This window comes from Neopelma chrysocephalum, unplaced genomic scaffold (genome assembly GCF_003984885.1).
Source record: "Neopelma chrysocephalum unplaced genomic scaffold, ASM398488v2 Primary Assembly neopelma1_97017, whole genome shotgun sequence".
Taxonomy (NCBI): Eukaryota; Metazoa; Chordata; class Aves; order Passeriformes; family Pipridae; genus Neopelma; species Neopelma chrysocephalum.
The window spans coordinates 208,469-226,374 of NW_020925659.1; the positions used below are offsets into that span (position 1 = coordinate 208,469).

The 17,906-nt window shown below is 37.3% G+C and overlaps 1 long non-coding RNA gene across 1 annotated transcript in view; it reads left to right on the plus strand.

Annotated features, from left to right (window-relative positions):
• Positions 1-6,210, plus strand: part of LOC113961035 — an 11,019-nt gene extending 4,809 nt beyond the window's left edge. The window contains exon 3 of the long non-coding RNA XR_003532173.1: positions 6,109-6,210. This is a non-coding gene — a long non-coding RNA (uncharacterized LOC113961035). The remainder of the gene's footprint in view (positions 1-6,108) is intronic.
• The last annotated feature ends 11,696 nt before the right edge of the window (positions 6,211-17,906 follow it).

The window sequence follows — 17,906 nt, forward strand, 5'->3', positions numbered from 1 at the left end:
CTCTCCTCTCCTCTCCTCTCCTCTCCTCTCCTCTCCTCTCCTCTCCTGTTCCTCTTTGTGTCTGATTTCACACAGAATAAGGCCTAAGAAGGTTTTGCAGGAATTTGTAAAAGGGTCTTGAGTCAGGAAGGCCACAGGCATCTTGAGTCCTCACTGAAGTTTGAAAAACCCTCACCAACCCCAAGCATCTGCATTCAGTGATTTCTGTGCACAGAAATGTGAGAGATAGTATACACATACACACACCTGTATATGTGGATACATGTAAAATCCCCTCTCCTGTATATTTTACAAATGTGTGTACACATACACACACAATCCCACATGCACAAGTACATATTTATTTTAAAAAATGGTATCTATTCAAGGTTGGAGATTTTTTTGACTGAACTGGAAAGAGTGTAGCTCGTTTCTGATTTAATGTTTCACAAAACCTTGTAAGCAGTCAAGGCTCCAGCTTATCCAGCTGTTCAACCTGATGCTGTGTTACATTTCATATAAAAAAATCAAAGCTGCCATATTCAATTTAGAAAAGGCTGGCAAGAGTAACAGTGATATTTACAGTTCCAGAAGATGCAGCAATAGCTAACTCTTCATAATGCCAAACTTACTAGACTATCTTTGGGGACAGAGGCTTTGCTGACTAATAAAAGCGTGGTTGGCTCATTTGATACTGAAATGTCGAACTCTCAAAAGTGCTTGAAAACAAGACAGGAAAAAATGACCGGGAAGGGGCATTTTAATTCTTTTCCCCGGTCTCTATCCCTCTGAAGACTCCAGAAATATTTCATGGGCAAAGCTGACGCAGAAATACCTGTCATTTATCCAATGTGGACATGACATGAAGCCACCAGGGGCTCTCTCTGTAAACACTTACTGTGTGTCTAATTGGGTGGCCTGAAGTGAAACAGTAATTCTCTATTTCAGAGCTGTCTAGAGCAAATGTCAAGCTGATTCACAAGTGGGCTCTGGCTGCTGCTGCTGCTGTTTCTGTTCTGAATCTCAACCTTTTTGTCCTGCGCGTTAAAAAATATGTTGTGGAAAAGAGAGTCTCTTGCAATTGAGTTTCTGTCAGTCCCAAGTACTAGTTGTAAGCAAAATGTAACCATTAAATTAAGCTGGATTTATTACGTGGTTGCATCACTGACTAGCTCAGTGCTGCCCAGTCACAAGTGCCATTCTTTTAATGTCCTGATTGGCATTAAGATCAATGCTGGGAGGGTACAGGGTCCTCCTACCCCACTGCAGGACAATTGAAGTGTTGCACAAAACTAAATACAACAAGTGAGGCCAAGGCCTCATTTTTTTCATTCCCAGGACTTTACAGCAGTCTTTGACTTGGGAATATACTTTTAGAAGCATTGGGTTCAAATAATTGTCACCAGGTAGAAGGTGGTGTGATTTAAATCAGAAATTGAGTTCCTAATGTTAGAATTTGTGTAGAAAAGCCACTTCATCCTGGGCCTTGATGACAAAATCACCTGTTGTCACTGATGTTAAAACAAACACGTATTTATGTGCATTAACATAAAGCAAACACAGATGAGTGTTTGTTTGCAGCTCGAAGTATATGTGCTACCTTCAGAAATGTTGATAGGAAGGGTGTGTTTTGTCAGTCTCAGAGAACTTAATCTTCACCAGAGGATTATCTCTTCACTGACAAAACAGAAGACCTTCTAATAATCTAACTGAGCAGGTCATCTGGATTCCATGGAATCTATCACATGAAGTCAAATGAGTTTGGGGAAGATTTTTTAGGTGTGTATTTCTGAACGTGAGGAAGCAATAATTGCTGCAAGATTCTCTGTGGATCTGATATTTAATCTCCTAGAGGTATATTCTTGAAACAACCATCCTTAGGAGTTAATGACCATCACCACTGGAGTTGAGTGGTTTATGTTTTTCCGAATTTTTGCTTCTGAATTTGTCACAGATTTGTTTGCAGCACTATGAGTGGCTGTATCCCCAGCTTGAATGTGCTACACTTCAGCCAAAATGTTAGTTTGGATTTTGGCATGTTGCTTTATACAGATATCATTTTTTTCAAGCAACTTGAATGATAACAATTCATTCAAGTTCTCCCAAATTCTTTTACCTGTTAAGTCTCATGTTACCTACCCCAGGTTTGATTCTTCCTGCTCAGCTCCAAACTTTTTAGAGCCTTCCTGGGCTGCTTCAGAAACCATTTAAGTCCCTAAATCTATAAGATTTTAAAGACAGCAAATTCTTTTAGGTACCAGAAGTGACCGCCTTAGTGGGGAAAGGGTAAAAATAACACAAGAATCTTCTGACACAAAGCCTTGGAAATGTGGTTTCAGCAAGAATTCACTGTTCTGGTTAATGCCTTTTGCTGTTCAAAATGTTTAATTGAACCTGTAGTTTCCAGTGAAAGAGAAAACATGTGAGGAGATCTCATTTTCTGGGAGGACTATTATGATATAAACATAAAACATATAAACAACAGTGATGCCTTAGATGAAAATTTGTGACAATTTCATGAATGATTTATTTGATTGTTGTAATCCTCTGACTGATGTCTATGACCTTGAAATTGGTTTTTTATCTATTTCAAAAGGAAATTCAACCTAGGGCCACAACCCTGGAAAAAGTTGTATGGGAACTATTAACAACATTACCAATGTGGGGGTTTTTGGCTGTTTTGGTTGGAGAATCATTTTTCTTGGAGACAATTTAAAAAAGAATATTTGTGTTATATTCTTACACTTATTTTGAGTCAATTCATGAAAGAAGTTTCCCCAGTGTATCTTGCCTAAGTGAAAAAAAACACATCCCATAATGTTAAAGAACATAAGGCCTAGAGATATATGTGGGTTTGGTGAGATTTTTGGCTGTTGAGTATAAATCCTTTTTCTTTCTGATTTAGTATTCCTAAAACTCCTAGCAAAATATGTTTTAAAGCAAAAGATATTTAAGAATATTTGGGTTTGATTTCCTATTTTAGGATAATTTTTTTTTATATCTGTGGTTTCCACTTCATAGTGATTTTTCTGCCATTTCTGTAATACCTTAGTCAATTATCTTTGTTTCTATCTCCAATTATCCTGAAGTCTCAACCCTTTTGTAAATGAATGTTCTGTCTAAAATCCCCAGTGCTGCAAGCTATGGCACTTCACATTTAAATGTTATATTTTAATTGTGAATCCAGCCTGCACTATCACCTGGTTCTCTAAGTTGTCATTGCCTACTAACTGCTTTATTCCCTATACTAATTTATAAGTTGATACATACATTCAGATGTTTGTTAACACATGAAACCTGTGGCAGTAAAGGCTGTCTGATGTCTATGCTGACAGAATATATTGCTTGGAAACAGTCAGTATTCACATCTAATTTTTTCTACTTCTTAAATTTTCTTCCCTCCTTAATTGTGGGATGACTTCCAGCTTATCACAAATTCTCCAAAAGCATTTTTGCTGGACATTGTTGCTTGACCCTACTGTAGGAGTTGGATACTTGTTTAACACAGATGACTTTTTTCCTCAACCCCCGTGGGAATTTAGAAAGGATCCAATTTACATTTTTCTCTGGGAAAGCCTTATTTGTCCTTACAGTACAATTTGTAAAACCATGTAGCCAGTTATATTCATGTCACCCCTTTCCCTGCCTTTCTGGAAGTTGCTCATAACTACATTTCTGCTGGACTAATTGTTGTAGACACACACACAAAAAGAGAAAACCTCTGAATTACTTTTCATTTTTTTTTGTCTTTTTTTCTTTTTCTTTCTGACATAGGAGATCTAAGCAAAGAATGACCTCTGAAAGTTATTGTTAGTTTCTAGACTCAGCAGGAAATATCAGTCCTAGTTTGTGCAGAGCAGAACTTGCTCTAGAATGGCTTTTATAATGTTATATGACTGATCAGTGTTAGAAATATTTGCAATGAAAAATTTGGATCTGGATTTTTCTAGTGTCAGTGATGTGTGTTTCTGGCCATTTGTTGTGATGTACTGGACCAGTTTCATTCCTTTATTACTATTTTTTGCTATTTTGTTTTAGCAGTTCTAATGTATCCGTATTTTTGTGATCATGTTTCAAGGCATAGGTTGAAAATATTACTGGATTACAGAGATTTAAAAAAACTTTGCATAGCTGGATTGAATAAGCATTAGCACCAATGGCATTTATTAACTAAACGTCTCCAAAACACAACCTAAGCAAACAAAAACCACCTGATCAGACATCTGTTAATTTTTTACATCTATTGACATTTGTGTGAGATGCACAGAATTCTCTTTTGCCTTTAACACGTACAAATTAATTAATAATCCAAATCTTTCCCCCAGATATCTTAATTTTACTCAGTCATTAGGATAGATTCACTATCTAAATAATTTATTTACTTTGAGCCTATTAAAGATAATGAACCCTTTGTAATGTAACTAGACGTTTAGGCAGTAGAAACAACATTAATATAAATTTTCTGTTGTTGCAAATTGGCTACTTTAGATGTTCTCTGACACAGGTTATGTGTCTTGTTGAAGTGAAGAACACAGAATAAAAGCCCTGATCTTCATACTACTAAATTCTCAAGCCCAAGATAATTATTATTCCCTGCACCAGTGTCCCCAAGACACATTTAAAATTAAACGGAAACCATTTTTAAAAATAAAATCTCAGCTGAATCAGGGAAGAGTGTATGCTGGTGTAGAGATGAAAGTTTTCAAATTATATAGAAATTAGTTTACAGGATACTTATCACAAAAATATCAGCTGGCATGCTTAGAGAAGTATTTCTGGTCTAGTTTTCATGTCAGAGCAGTAACCCATTTTTCCATGTTTTCTGGGAACAAGTTATTGGGTCCTAATTCACAACAGTTGTCAAAAATTGAAACAAACAGCAGAATTCCACGTGTTGCATTTCCTGTTGTCATTAAAGATATGTATATATATGTCTGTGCATGTTTTCAGGAATGCTAGGAATGTATAATCTGTATTCAATTCCTGACCTGTACTTCAGCATTTCAGTGCATTTTCAGTATTTTATAGAAAAACCAGGATTGCTTTTGTTCTGTACACATTTTACTTAAACTTTCTTTATTTCACATATTAAATATTAATTTTGGGTAAGTTTTTGTTCTGTGAAAGACTAAAGAAGTAGGAGCTTTTTTGCAATAGGTGCTATCCCATTGGAAAAGATAAAACTTGCTTTAAACTCTTCTCTTACTTGAAGAACATGGAAAGGCAGAGATATGTGAGAGACTTCTTGACATCAGTTGGATAAGCACAGTCATGCAGGGATCCTCTCAATGATATTTAACAGAAATACAAGATATTTCCTTTTCTATGTGGAGCATTGAGTGTAAAGTAGAAATTTTGTTGCAGTGACCACTTGTTATTGTTTGTTTCTGGATGCTTCATACGGTGCAAGTGCTTTAATTTCTCTGTGATGAAGGGTTTTTTTATATCTCCTGGTCATTTTTTTGGCATCTTACCACAGAATTGTATAGCTGCTGCAGCATCTGCCTCATCAGAAATCTAGGCAGCTACTTTGTTTAGAGACTGGCTTTAAAAAGTAAAAAATATTGCTATTCTTTACAAAATATGACTAGTTATATTATCCAGCTCAAAGGAGGATATCAGCTTTGTAAGAAGAGGAATGAAGAAAGAGAAAAAGCCTCTGATGGAGAACAATCAGCACCAGAAGAACCATCCTGGTGATCCCATCTTTGCAGGCATAATTTACACTTGTGGTTTGAGATCCTGGGGAGGATTTTGCTGTTAAATATAGCAAAGGTGGGGTTTGTGACAACACTGAATAATATTTTTTTTTAGTTATACATTAGAAAGCTGCATTGTCTGCCCTTTCTCCTCAACTGAGAACACTTGAGATGATGAAAATGTGAAAAAGGCAGCCCTTGAGAAGAGATTGTTGTTTCAGTGTGTGCTCTTTTGTGTCTGTGTTTGTATATTTTTTTTAGGAAAATAGATTATTAAATTGGGATTCCTGTGAACACTCAAGGCTGTTGTACTCCTGACCCAAAACACTAAGAGGGTTTCTGTGAAAGGACACCCAGCAGACAACAACAGATGGAGCTGGGAGAACTGAGGGGTCAGAATGTGGCTGGGGAACCAGGCAAAAAACCCCAGCCTTGACCTGACTAGCCATTTTTGCAGGACTGAGACGTGACCTGGGATGGGAATTTGATCCTGTATGGAAGAATTAGTTCGTTCAAATCAAGATATTGTGTTCACTCTCATCCTCTTTAAAATAATTTTCATTTCTTTTATGTTATAGCCTCTTTAACTATGTTTTTCAGTATGGAATTACTACATTCCATGGCCTGTGGAGCAACTGGGAAATATGCCATGTTGTGTGGCCGTGGCTTTAACCACAGTTACTTGCATAATTTAATAAAGGAACCCTCGAAGTTAACTAATCCTTTTTGTCAAGCTGGTGCTTGGCAAAAGGCCTACATTTGTGGCACTGGTTATTTTTGATGTTCAAATTAATATACAATCCTTTCTCATTCATTGCACTAACATTGAAATTCTTGTCCTTTGCAACGTGCTCTGTCATTAGCATTCAACAGCTCATTACAGGTCATGTTTTAAAAGCACTTCTTCTAAATGACTTTGTGAGCCATTTCAATATAAGAGCACAATGTGCTTTATCACAGTGTCACTCCATGTAGGCTGACATTGTACTGAGCTTTCACCTAACTCAGGTAAGGCTGTCCCTGGAGTTCCTAATGGCATCTTTTTGGGATGAATCCAAATTGCTTTTTCTTACCTGCAGTTTCAAAAGAAATCTCACGTGTCTCTGTTTCCCCACCCCTCAAAATCATAGGATCTCCTATAAGCTGTGAGGACATCACAGTGTTAACTTCCTACCATTTAAAAAATTGACATCTAATTCCTTTCTTTTTTCTTCTCGTCTGATGAATGATAACAAAATATCACATCTCACAACCAAAAGGTGCCATGTTTTTTACACATCTTGTATGGAACTTAGACCAGACATCATTCTGAAACCTGAATAATCTCTTGACCTGTGTCCATTTCTGTGCTAACATCTGTTAATACATACAAAGGTTCCAAGGGAAAAGGGTTGCTACCCCTCTCTGGTGCAGGGCAACCAGGTTTGTTACTGATGGAGGTTTTGGGGGTGGATTAAAATGAAATGGGGCTAAAATAACCAATATAACAACAAATTCCATGAGAAAAACTGCTGGAAAAAAAATGTAAGGGATTGGAAGTTCGTTGCCATCAAGTGGAGAGGTGAGTGTATGTGTCTGTGTGTCAGGGTGTGCCTGGACAGAGTTTCTGCATGAAGTTTCTGAGAAAACTTTCTGAGTTTTGCAGCTTCTCAGTGGTGGCTCGCAGGGTGGGAAAAGGAACAGCATGAGAACAACCCCCTCTACCCCCTCTCCTCTTCTCCTTTAGTTTGAAAACATCTTGTTTAAGGCCAAATTTAGCCTCAAGGTCCAAGTGGTTCACTACAGAGAGTTTGGGGGAGGTTTTTTAAAATTTTGTTTTTATATCAACCCCCCCATTGTGGATATGAGTCTGGTAATAAGAATTTCTTGCTCCTCCATGAGCTTTGTGATACAACTGATATCACACGTGAAAGACACTTTGGTCTTATTTCTGACAGGTTAAGGAAAGCACTATTGATGCTAATTCTGTCCAAATGTATGGTAACTTAGAGAGTAATGATGATCTCCCATTTTCTCTCCCATCACTACTGACACTGTTGAAGCCACTTGGGAAACTTTGTCTTAATACTGCTGGGGAGCTTATGTCAGTCATCTGTCAATTGTAGCTTTAAAAACTGAGAGGGAAGATAAACTGGAAAGAGTATTTTTTATTTTTCGTTTGTGGCAGAAAAATCACCGTGAAAATTTTAACGTTTTAAGATGCACAAAATTAAAACTTAGGGTAACATATTTAAGTGGTCAGTGTGCATGAGAAGAATCAGACAAATTGGTAATGTGATGGGAATTGCAGATACGTGGCAGAAAAACTCTACTCAGCAGAAAAATTGAATCTTTCAGCTATGTGGCCAGAATAGGAAAGATATCCACAATTAAAGCAAAGAGGAGAAGAGGTGTTAAAATGAAGTTTAAAAATACGGTGATAACGAGAGACTGTCATTTTCTGAGAGAGAAGTGATTCTTATCACGACAGTTCAGGGGTTCTATGCAGGCAGACAACCAAGGACATAGCTGGGACTCATGAGAAGGTAATTGAAAATTGCATCCTGGACTGAGAAGTCGGCCTTTGTGCACGCACAAATTTGCTGATGTGCACGTGGGAAAGCAAAACAGCCATTTTCCACCCAGCTGGATTTAGAAGCTGCAAGTTTTGTAACTGAAAAAAAAAAGGTAGAAATTGGTCCTTCAGTCAAGGATGGAGTAATTGAGTTCATACATCCTGAAGTAAAAGAGGTAGTAAGTAGGTAAGTAGGGTCATATACAGTTGTTGTTTTTTTTTTTTGGGTGGTTGTGGGAACACAATGAAGTGTCAGGTGAAAGTTAATGGGAAGACTGTGCACAGCTTTAGACACTGGGAATTTGAAGGAGAACTGCCACTCTTGCCTGAAGAAAAACTGGTTTAGGAGATTCATCTGAGAGATGGGAACAGGCTGTAGCCTTAATTCTCTTGGTGGCAACACTTTTCCATTTTTAAACTGCTTCAGATAAACCTGTTGTACACAGCAATTCTTTGATATTCTGGTATTCTGACAAACTATTAGGATGATTTTGGCATTGTTTAGCTCTGTACAGAACGTACTCCAAAAGATTTGAAGGAGGGTAAATCTAAGGTAAATCTGATATTGACTGAGTGAATCCATTCCATATCCATTATCTTCTGGGAGAATAATTTTAACAACCAGCATAACCTTAATGTCAAATAAATAATATTTTAATTTATTTTAGGTAAAACTGACTTTTTTTTTCCCCCCTTAACTTGCTTTTGGCAACTGTTGCCTAAATAGTTGGGCAGGACAATAGACCTACATGTCCATTTTATTTGTCTTACTTCAGCACTGACATCCCTTTCCCTGAGGCAGAGGTCACCAGCACCTCCCAAAGAATTCTTTGAATACCGTGTCACTGAACAATTACAAATACTTTGTTTAAGTACCTTTTCAAACCAATAGAATTAGTGTCATAGAATTAATTGTTGGCAACAAAGCTTTATAATATCACTATTAAAAAGGCAGACTGCAAAAGGCATGTTTTTAAGCCAGTTTGCAGATATTTGGAATGAAAATATTCGTACCCCAAAACAGAGCTATCCCCCACCATAATCCAGTGTATTTCACAGATGTGGAGACTGGAACTGATGGAAGAAATGATGTATTTGAGAAGGACACTGCCACATTTCCTGTAGAGTTGTCTGTACATCTTCTAATTAGAACAAAGATGTGAATCCAAAACTCTGTGTCTTAGAAGAGTGTCTCAAACAGCTGATTCTGCAAAGTTTTTGTGCAGCACCTCCTGTTTTCCTTCTCAAATGTTTCTTGTGTCTTAAAATATGTGTTGAAATTGAGGGAAATATGTTTTTCTGCCTCCACCCATTCCTTATTTCATTTACAGGCAGAATGTTTTTCCACCAATGCATAGATATTCATGCAAGTTCCAGCAAAAACCCAAAGTGTGGCAGCTGGGTATTTGGGACATTATCCCGTCTTACAGCCGTGGGAAACCAATTATGATCGTCAGGTGAAGGCAATATCTGAATTCAGATAATTTTTTAATTGGGGGAGAAATCCTTTTACATGTAGCTTTTCAAGTGTTTGCTTCCTATTTTTTTTTTCTAATTTAAAATATCATTTTCCCACCTCAAAACTTCCTTTTCTGCCATCAAGAAGGAAGAAGAAATAGTGTCAAGGCCCAAACAGTAAGTTTTTTCATCGTAGCTGGGGACTTGAAGAGTAGTAAGGGTTGCAATCTTCTGGCTGTTTTTCTCTTTTTATGTCTCTGTGTTTCTCAGATATTCAGTTACCAAGCAAAACAGAAAGTGTGAGGGTTTGAAAACAAATTTGCAGTGGTTACAGATGGTAAATGAAGAAGTTATTGTCTGCAGTGATTGCAGTATGCTGGAATTTCTAGGAATCTGTGGATGCACTCTGAGTGTGACATCCCCAAGGCAGTCAAGCATAACATTTTTGGCTCAATAATAGAAATCCATTTTTATGTGAAGCAGTTAATCTTTCTTAAATTTTTTTTAAAAGCTTTAAGTTAGGTAAATTTGCATTTTTAGCTTACTTCAGGAAAACTAGAGGAGGTATCAGTCGGTTTCAACACTTGTTCAAATTTTAATTTCTACAGTGACTAGTGCATATTACAGATGGGGAAACATATATGGAGAAATTTAATGACTAATCCAATTTGTCAAAATATATGGCATGGAATGCCTTAATTTAGGCTCAGGATTGTAGGCAATACTTCTTCACTTTTTCAAGGAGAGAAATGAGAGAATATCCACAGACCAAGATGAGTATGAATATGTTAATATGAAGCCTGTGTTTCTCCAGGGCATGCTGTCTTAGAAAATACTAAAAAAAAAATTGACTCTGCCCTCAGCGTCTGACAGGTTGGTATTTTTTTTTTTAATGTTTTGTAAGAATGACTACTTTTATCATATGCCTCGTAACTTATATGGAAATCACTTAAAAAAAATAAATAAAATACTGCTGAAACAGTGATCTCCAGCCATTAGCACTTCAGTTCTTGCCATCAAAAAATAATTTACAGATCTCTCCTCGCAGCTGCTCACCAAGAGACTGTTGTGAGAGACAAAGCTGGGCCAGAAGATGTTTTTCTCATCATAGAGTCAGTGTAATTAGTTTAAGATTAACCTCTCCCCTGTGTACCTGAAACAGTTCTGTCAGGTAACAGGCCCAGCCAGACAAACACCACCAATAAATTAGCCACCAATTAGAGCTGGATGGGTCAGCAAAGTGAGATGTTTTATTGATGAAGTAGATTACTAAAAGATACTAATCACTCCATTAAAGATGGTTGTAGTAAATTTTTAGAGCTAAAAAAAATGAAGTATTTGCTTTCATGTATTTGCTAATGATGGTACACAAAAAGCTACGGCGAATTTTACCCCTGTAGTAATTTAAATTTTTATTTTGTGGTAAAGATAAAATGTTTTAATCTGTTTTTTTTTATTTCTTTCTGCGTACTTGTTAAAGGGAAAAGCTCTGAAACAAACCAAATTGTCTGAATGGAAAAATAAGTGATTTTCATACGAGATTTCTGTTCCTACATGCATTTTATGTGCATTTGTGAGTGTGGATTTTTTTTTCCCATGAGAAAGTGCCACTAGATGGAGCAAGTGTTGTTTAAAAAAAGGGGGGAAAAAAGGACAAAAGTAAAGGAAAGAAGCCAAATCAAGAATACTGAAGTACTGTCCTAAAGCCTGAGAAGTATAAGAACACAGGTCATTTACAGATCCAATATCATTGTTATTAAAAGTTATGTGCTAAACTCTGGAAGTTTAATGTATTTGAAAACTGTCTAATCAAGAAAATTCTTTTCGCTTTGTGGTAAATATCTTAATAGAAACTATGCTTAAATGAACTCTAATACAAGGGGCAGGTGTAGAGAAAGGGTAACTGGAAAAGCAATTATTTAAAATTCCTCATAGAATCCACTGCATATCTAAGATAATTGGGATGCCATCAATTAAATATTTTTAGATAATGAGAAGCAGAATGGGCTTATTAACACATTTCTCACTGTATTAAGTGAATGTTTTATCAATTGCTTTAAACTTGGACGCAGGATTTTCGGTTGACCTTGGAACATGAGACTTGCCAGCAGGATAAGGAGTGTGGAGGGATCTCAGAGGGATGTGGAGTTTTGTGCTGACAGACAGAGCTGGTCCACAGCAACATCCCCTCTCCAGCCAGTGAATCAGACTCAGCAGAACCTCAGAAGGTGAATTTATGTCTCTTGTTGGTCAGAGATGAGATTAATTTGGTAGAATCTGTGTTGGTGTATTTGAAAGTCTCAGATATCATCTGATCTTACCATGACTTAGCAAAGCCCAGATTGTATTCTTCCAGCTCCCTCAAACTGATTTTTTTTTAGTGAGTTGTATTTAATGTAGAATGGAGGATTATAATGTTTCTTTAGATTGTTGCCTTTACCTGGAATTAGAAGAAGATGAGAAAAAAAAAATCCATAAAGATGTTCTGTATTATATTATAAAACATCTCACTGATAGAGTTGTGCAATCTCCTGTAGATGACACAACTATCTTTGACTAAGCCATGGTCTCTTTTTTCAGTCTGCCAATAAGGGCACCAACCAGTGTCAACTGCAATTGTGATTTTTTTTTGAGGTCTGAGCCATCAGTAAAATTCTGTAGTAACTCTAACTAGTCATGCTGAGCAAATAAATGTAACATTGTGATGTCTCTTTTTTTTTATTGTGTTTATTTAAGGAGAAGAAATAGAGGTTTGTGGAGTATCACATGGGGGCATCAAAAAGTCTTGTTACATGTGCTCTCTATTTTATTAAAACAAGTGATTTATGGTCTGTCACCTCAAAATTTCACCACTCTTTCCATACAGATCCTTAACTTTTGCTTAAATCAATGCTTTTTGGTGATGAATATTAGTTTCATACAGAACCCAACACAGAAAAATTTAATGAACATAACGGAACTACTAAAGGCTGAGGGTTTTGTTTTATACGGTCTGTAAATTAGAGAAAGAAATTTTAAAATTGTTAGTTACCTGCCCCTCTTTCTAAACCACCACAAAAAATACTAAAAAATTATATGTTTAGTGTTTCCAATGAACTAATTTTAGATTGAGATTATTTGGTCTCAGGAGGGATAAATAAATTACAAACTTGGAGCCAGAAGTTAAATGCAGGCTAATGTAAGAACGAGCAGGCAGATAAAGGAATAGGTTAAAGATTTGATTTGTTAAGCTGACACTGGTCCAGTTATTCTTTTTCCTAAAGCTTTTTGTCCAGGCAAGCTTCGAGATGTGCTACAAAACTGTCTAAGAAATCAAGCAAGTGGTGCTGCTTCCTGCCTGAAATACGTGTGCTGATTTTTGCTTCCTTTATCCATGAGAGATTATCTGCTCTTATGCTGTTTCTGATTTTCCAATAGAAGAGCCCACAATTAACAGGATGGTCTGCACTCCAGTGATGTTTCTGGGAGCATCAGTGCTCCATCACAGATGGAGAGGGTACTACAAACAAATATGAGGGTTTTTTTTTTCTTTATTCCCAGGTCACAGCAGTAGCCAAAACATCAATTCCCTTCTCTTAGCTGCATTTTTTGCTTGGATGCAGGTCTGGCAATGGTGATTCACCTATTTTTCACCTTCATTTGCAACCCGTCCTCCTTCTTGCAGTTCACCTGGAAGGAAAACAGGTGGTTCAACATCCTTTTTGGAAGATCCACTGTCAGATCAATTGTGGATCCATTGAACTTTCTCTGAGTCATCGTTCACCACTGGAGTCTCAATGAGAAATGGTTGTTTCTCAAAAGGGAGATATGATATTTCCAGTCATTCTTCAGTTAAGGGATATATAAGCAAATATAATGATGTGGAATACCAAAGGTGTGTTAACATACAGTGTGTTAACAAGCCAGGTAATTGCCTGTGTGCAGTCCAGTTCCCTGATAAATTAAATAGGTGACAAAATCAGCATTGAACGTGAGTTTACATCACGAGTAATATGAAGAGAGTTTACTTGTGTACATGGAAAAGGAAGGCAGTCTCAAGGATTTTTAGATATGTAAATCACAAAGGAACATGATTTATTCTAGTGCATTTACTAATAAAATAAATACAGTTTAGCCACATAAATTTTGTTTTCATTAGCTATGGTGCTCTTTCTATGTCATTTGGGAGTGTTTCTTTGACAACAACAAGTAGACAAGGGTTAGTGGAAGGGACCACAGACATGCTAAGTTTTGGAACAGGACTATGAAAATTGTTCAAAACCAAGAAATGATTACATACAGGGGAGTTTCAGAGACCAAGAGAGAACACTGTAAAAGAAACAATGAGAATGAAACCTCAATACATCCTAACATTACTTCAATACCTCTTGGCAGTCAGATTCATTTGGGCATCAATTCTGACTCGACAGCCTTTCATAAAACAATTTCTTTCCCTCCATACAGGCATCAGTCAATCATGTGTTTGCTTCTTGCTACCTAAAGAAGTTCTCAGCTCACAGAAGTATAAAATAGCCTTGAAGACAATACGAGAAATGTAATCCTTCTTCATCCCCTTATACCATTCAGAAACTGTAAAGCTTCTGTAAAGACTGTATTATCAGATAGGTCTTCTGCAATGGCAACTTCCCTTCTGAGTGCTGAGTGGAAAATTGGGTGTGGAAAATTGACTTATCTTCTGTTTGCATTGACAGAGCTGTGCTGGTGAGTTGGTGGGTGCAGTTATTGTAGATGGAGCTCATAGTTCTTGGGAACTGAGGTGTTACAAAGGGCTTAAATCCAGTTTAATTTCTATTGCCAGGTCAGCCCACTGTTTCATATTTGTAAAGGTATAAATATGTATATTTATATATATATTTATATATATATTTATATATATATATATTTATATATATATTTATATATATATTTATATATCAGGAAATCCTGATGAAATATTAGGAGCTGCATTCGTGCGCTGCTGTCAAGTAAAGCTGACACTGAAACCCCTACTTACTAAAGAAATCCCCAAAAAACAAGTAAAGAATATGTGAAAATATTATGTACTGCAAAACATGACAATATTATGTGCTGCAAGACATGCACCTAAAACACTTAGAACAGATGCAGCAATGGTTTGTTTCTGAAAGCTGTGTCACCAGGTTTGACTCAAGGTTCAGCTTTTTGCCATTTGTTTCTGAGGGAGAAAAAGTGTTATATAGATAATTAACATCTGTGATAAAGCAATGTACAATCTCACTGCACAACAAGGGCTCCTGTCACCTTTAGCACCAAACCTTTGAGTGTAGCTTCTGGTACAGCAATCCCTCCTTTTAGTAGGAGGAAATCTAAAAGCAGTTTTGAGTGTAGTGACTCATCCCATATTCTCATTTATCACCACAGGTTTTGCTTTGATACTATAAAACCTTCTTATCATTTTATCCATAGCACCTCATTTAGAGGTGTTTTCCCTGCTAAGTGTGTTCCCAGCCTCAGTAATCTCCTCAGTGGTGTGATGACAGGATTGATCAACTGCTTCATCCTACATTAATTTGTCTCCTTTTTCCTCCCCTATACAGCCTATGTATACGTGAGGAAAAAATTCCATGGCATCATCTTTGCCTTCTTTTCCTCTAAACGTGCCAAATGGACTTTTGTTTCTGTAGAATTTCCTTTGTCCTCTTTTTTCATTCTCAAATAAAACTTACCTGCTCTCATTTCCTGTACAGTCATTGACCTCTCATTCTTCTGCCTGTATCTCAACAATCCTTTCCTGCATCCCACCCTCTGTCCCTGAGAGATTCTCTACTTCCTTCAACGAGAGTTCTGTCTTTTAAGTCACTTGATGGTTCTCTTATCAGCTGAAGAGATGGTTGTCACAAGATTCCCCTATTTTTTTCCATCAGCTTGTACCTGGATGAACATAAACACTGGAAAACTAAGCTGTTCTCTTAGTGCTGTTATCTCTGGATTAAAAATGTAATTTATATACTGTTTCACCCTTCCACAGGTCCCTGTCTTTTGTTTTGAAAATAGCAAATTCCATAGCTAAAGAATTATTATTATTATTTATTTTTTAAATCTTGTCTAAAGTGGTCTGACCATAATCTCATTGGAACCAGTGGGATTTTTTCCATTAACATCAGCGTGCTTTGGATCAGATCCCTTGCTTTTAATGCTGTGAGTACTCAATTATGAGGCTCCTCATGCTGAGCCACGCTGAGAAGGGGGAGGATTTGCACTGCTGGAGCCCCTGGTTCCTGGCAACCATATGTCTTTCAAAGGCAATGTTCCTCCATGGGGGAATGATGGAAAGGTTCCCTCTGCTGCACTTCTTTAATTACAAGAGCAAGCATCCTCCCTCTGCAGTCCTTCCAGCATCCTGGTACGGTGCTTCAGCCTTCTCTGTTGCAGTCAACATTTCCAGAAAAAGATGAAAAACTTCCTCTCTGCCTTCCTGATTCGACACTCCCAACTCCCATGCAGCTGTTCCTTATTATTGCAATGCACTCTTTCATTGAGGATGCTCAGGACAATAAGGATTCCCATATGCCACTTGCAGCAGCTCTGAGACTAGAAAGAGCTTACTCTGCTATTTCTCTTCAGGAAAAATGTCTTTGCTCAAGGAGTGCAGTGTGCTGATTACTTTTTGAAATTCTGCCTTTATTTCTGTTAAGTTCAGAACGAAATGTCAAGGACTTGCAATTTTACACATATGTGTAAATACTTATATGTATGTGTGTATATACTTATATATGGGCTCATGACATATGTGTGTGTATGAATATAAAGTCAGCCTGTACACCTTCCAAAAGGAGCAATTTGCTTTTCTACCTTCACAGGAAGGTGAAGCAAGGTGTCAGAACTAGCTCAGAGGTTAATTTCCAGTGCAGAATTCAGCTGGGAAACTACAGGTGGGAGGCAAACCCAAGAGCATTCCTCATGCTTTAATCACTCATGATCATCAACTCATGATAAAAATATCACAGAGGTCCTCCCTCATAGAGGGTGATTTTTCACTCAGCAATATTCAAAAATTATAATTGATGGGCCTTTTAGAGATCTGCACCGTAATAAAAGTTATCTTTCTCAATGTCTTCGGTGATAAAATGTATTTGGCACTTTATGAATTTCATAAACTTAATTGCCATTTTACTCATGCTGGCAATCATCTCCATTACAGGAATTATTATTTGCCCTAAGAACCAGAACTCCTAATGCTCTGTTCTGCTGAGCAAGCCATCTGACATTTAAAGGGAGGGCTTTGCCAATGCAGACAGCAGGATACATGCAAAACCCTGAAATATATGAAATATTTATCAGCTTTTAGATAACTAGCTGATGAAAAATTTGAGACCACTGAGCAGTTTTGTGACCCTATTACCAGAGGAGGAGCACACGTGCCATGGAGAGAAAGGAAGAATGGAAAAAACATCTTAAACACTCATTCAACAACATTACCTCAACCAACACTGCTTCAAACACAGCATCTACAACACAACACATTTCCCTTTCAAGTAAAGATGATGCCTTTACCCAGTCACACAAAATCACCCTCAGATAAAAGGTTTTACACACCTACAAACCCTGGGTAATTTAAGGTTGCTTGAATATTGCACAAACTAATAAAGTTATAAACAGTTCAATAAAGACCTTATGACGACAGGCCCTGGTTTTTATAAATGGTTAAGATAAGATTCGTTGTGACAAGAATGTTTAAAGAATGTGTTGTGTTACAACTTGCTAATTATATGTAGAGAGGGGAAATGTGATGGAAAAACTGTAGTAAGGAATTATGGGATTTGTAGTTTCCCAATGGAATACTTGATTGTCATTGCATGAGCGATCATGTGACACTGTATTTAAACAGCTGTTTTGTTTATTAAAGTGAAATCTGCTCTGGAACTCGATGGTGTCAGCAGTGGGGTTTGTGCCTTATTCACCACCTCAGAAAACAGGATAAAAAAACCATTACTCCCTGTTTTTACGACCCACACAAAGTCTGTGTGCACCCAAAGCACCTGGGCTGCTGAGCACAGCAAATGATTTCACGGGTGCTCAGTAAAAGGAAGAGAATATGGAAACCTTTAACTTCCCCCATCAATTTATCCATCAACAGCTGTGGGAGGTTGAAATATTTGAGAATCAATAAAGTCTGGGCACATCCCCAGAGCAGGGGTGGGATGCTGTGGGTTGCTCAGGCAAAGTGTGTCTACCCTGCCCTTTGCATTTTCGTTCAT